The sequence below is a fragment of the Alexandromys fortis genome, unplaced genomic scaffold (assembly GCF_014885135.2).
Source record: "Alexandromys fortis isolate MF-2015 unplaced genomic scaffold, M_Fortis_MF-2015_v1.1 scaffold_24, whole genome shotgun sequence".
Classification (NCBI taxonomy): Eukaryota; Metazoa; Chordata; class Mammalia; order Rodentia; family Cricetidae; genus Alexandromys; species Alexandromys fortis.
Window position 1 is genome coordinate 16392134 of NW_026067906.1, and position 2992 is coordinate 16395125.

General features: G+C 54.3%; 1 protein-coding gene across 5 annotated transcripts in view; it reads right to left on the reverse strand.

Annotated features, from left to right (window-relative positions):
- Rab3ip (RAB3A interacting protein) overlaps window positions 1-2446 on the reverse strand; it is a 43369-nt gene extending 40923 nt beyond the window's left edge. For 4 of the 5 annotated variants that reach the window (XM_050135484.1, XM_050135483.1, XM_050135486.1 and 1 more), the window contains exon 1: window positions 2254-2445. The gene's annotated coding sequence lies outside the window, so the exon portion shown is untranslated. Of the gene's footprint in view, window positions 1-2253 lie in introns of all 5 variants that reach the window. The other variant, XR_007590616.1, reaches the window with a different exon arrangement.
- Between the last annotated feature and the right edge of the window lie 546 nt (window positions 2447-2992).

Below are 2992 nucleotides of genomic sequence, written 5' to 3' on the forward strand. Positions count from 1 at the left end.
GGGGGGGGGGGGGGGGGGGAGTGAGCTGGAGTGAGCTGGGATCAGGACTTGCCACTCAAGAACCAGGGACTTAGTAATAGTAGCAACAGCGATATTACCATCATCAGAACGCCTGGGTCATTTTTAATCAGACACACAAATAACAACACCTTTCACCTGCATGCCCCTCCCCAGCTTAAACGCAAAGCTCTTTTTTAGAAAGACCAGTAACAAAGAGCAACAGAGTTTAAAGCTCCACTTGGAGTTCCCACAGTTTTCTTTAAAGCCTGGCTTTGATATCAGCCAGTTATAAATGAGAACTAAGTACTACAGGCAAGTCATTTTGACTCTCTGCACTTCGGTTTCCGTATTTGTAAAGTCTGATAAAGCACCTATAACCTAAGAATGTCCTTAGGACTAATGAGCCAAGGGTAGCCTCAAACGACAGGCACAGCGCCCAGTCTGCGGTCAAGCTAAAGTTCGTTCCTCATCCCCTCCCCCACATCTCAATGGAATGTCTAGTTAAACCCATATCCCACCTTGATAAAGTTCATGTTGGGCTGAGGCACAGAGAAGGACCAAACACTGGCATTTTAAAATGTTTCTACACAGTGTGCCCAATACATCAGTTACTCAAGGTCACATGCTTGGGGAGGCGGCGTGAAAGTCAGCCCTTTCAGCTAAGGAAGCTGCTCAGCAAGATCACCTCAGCACAGAAGAAAAGCCAATCTAATCCCTGCAACACATGCAAGACTCTAAGTTTCTACTGTGCCACAGCATAAAAACGAGAGATGGGCTCCTCCTAGGAACGTTTCCATTTTTAAAAGTATCTGGGGGGCAACCATGTGCGCAGCAGAGTAGGGGCTTAAAGAAAATCCGAGGTAAAGAATTATTTTTAAAAGCATAGAACTAGACTGATTCAGAAGGACAGCTAGATTTAAACAGAGACAATCACTAATCAGATCTCCATAAAGCAGGCGAACAGCAAACAGATCGTGGGAGGTTTGGATGTACTGGAAATCACTGGTGAGCGGCTGCTACGAGAAGGGAGCAAGGAAGCATTCCACCAGACACACTCACTCACAAAAGTATGCATTAATTCAAAACCTCGCCAGACTGGAAAGAGAAAAAAAAAAAGTTTAAAGATGTTTGCTCTTATAGTTAGAATGCATCACTGAGTAACTTCGTGTAATTGTTAAGGTCCTGGGATACGTTCACTACGGCCTTTAAGGACTAAGATTCACACAAGCCAGGTTCAGAACGCAGTGTCTATCCAAACATGAAAAGTCCTCTCAAAATGCACAGCCCTAGTAAATAAATAACACATGCTAACAGAACAAGGCCCCATAAAACTGGTGAAATATTTAACTGTACCAAATATTTACAATGATGGGCTGCATACCGATTCCGCCTCCTCTTTCCCTCGCGATTTGTCATTCATTGTTTAAAAACAAAAACTTAACAGTATAATAAACAGAGACTGGGTCTTTCAAACGATATACACTAGAACAGTTTGTTTTAATCCTCTTATCGGCCTCTCCTCCAATTATGCAATCATTCCACGGGGGGGGGTCACAAGGCTCTTTCCTTGACTCGGGGGGGACACTGAGGAAGTGTATAAACAGGTAGGTTGGGAACAGACGTTTCCTTGAAACTAAAGTGCCTCTGGGGCATCCGTTCTAACTCGGTGCCGAGTGCTCCAACCAGCCATTACGGATCAATGTTTTAATCTCCAACAACCGGCAACTCTTGGCGTGCTGCAGCGTCCACCCGGCTCCATCCCTCCCCAGCCTCCAAGCTGCTTCTCGGCGGGCGGTGGGGCGAGCACGGCGGGGCGAGCGGCTCATGCAGGGGATGGGGGGAAAAGAAGCCGGTTCACCACTCCTGCGTCCGAAGAGAAGCCTGGCCGATCGTGGACAAGAACCCGGGCACCCGCTCTCGGGTCGACGACCCCCACACATCGCCGGCCAACCGCGCCGCCGGCGACTTCGGCAACTCCGTGACCCAGGCCGCGCCGGGCAGCCAGGTGAGCGGCGGGGACCGCTCGGCCCGCGGAGTTAATGAGTAACCTGCCGAGCCGGAGCCGCCGCCCTCCGGGTCCCCGGGGCTCCGCAGTCGGCGGGCCACATCCGCACCCTCCCCGCCGCCTTCCGCACCAGCCCGGCCGCGCTCCGGGCCGGCGGAACCAGCGAGCGAACGAGCGAGCGAGCGAAGCGCCGAAGGGGGGCGGTGCTCACACCGCTGGAGCCTCTCCCTCCCGCCGCCGCCACTCACCTGCCGGACCCGCCGCGGCCACCGCCCGCGCTCAGCGGCGCTCGCTCGCAGAGTCGCAAGGGAGAGAGGCCCCGTCCCCCTCCCAGCTCCGGAGACGAGGTGGACGGCGGCGGATCGACCCCGCTCCACTCCGGGTGCACTGCGATGGGAGCCGTGGAGGCAGAGCCGACCGCGCCTGCGCAGAGCACCGGGCGGGGAGCCGGGAGCAGCCGTCCCCCGGGAGAGGGGGCGGGACTAGAGGCGGGGCCGGGGGGGGGGGGAAACGAGGGGCTCGAGCGCTGCGGCGCCCCCTGGCGCCAGGAGAGGCTCGGTGCAGGCTGCCCCGTACGGAGTCCTGGGTCATCTAAGGGCCGTTTCCCTGGGAATTGCTCAAGCTGGGTCCCCCTGGGGCTAACTTGGAGGATGCTGAGCCCTCCTGGAATGGAAAGAGGCTTTGAGGGTCTGAGTTAAGGACGAGCAGAACCGACCTGAGATTCGGCGTCCATGAATACCTGAAGCTGAACCCGGGAGTGTGCGGTGGGGGTTGCCGTTAAACCCAGGTCCTTTCTAGCAGTTTTCAGAGAAGGTCGTTCCTGTGTCGGCCTTCTCTCATGTGTATGGAAACTGTTTTTATTGTTTTGTTTTGTTTATCAAACTTCCCACACTCGGTCTTTCAAGTTGGAAAAGCCAAAGAACAGACGGAATCAAGCTCCGATAGAAGGGGAGGGGGGCAATCATTCCCCGTAATCGGTCAATGCTG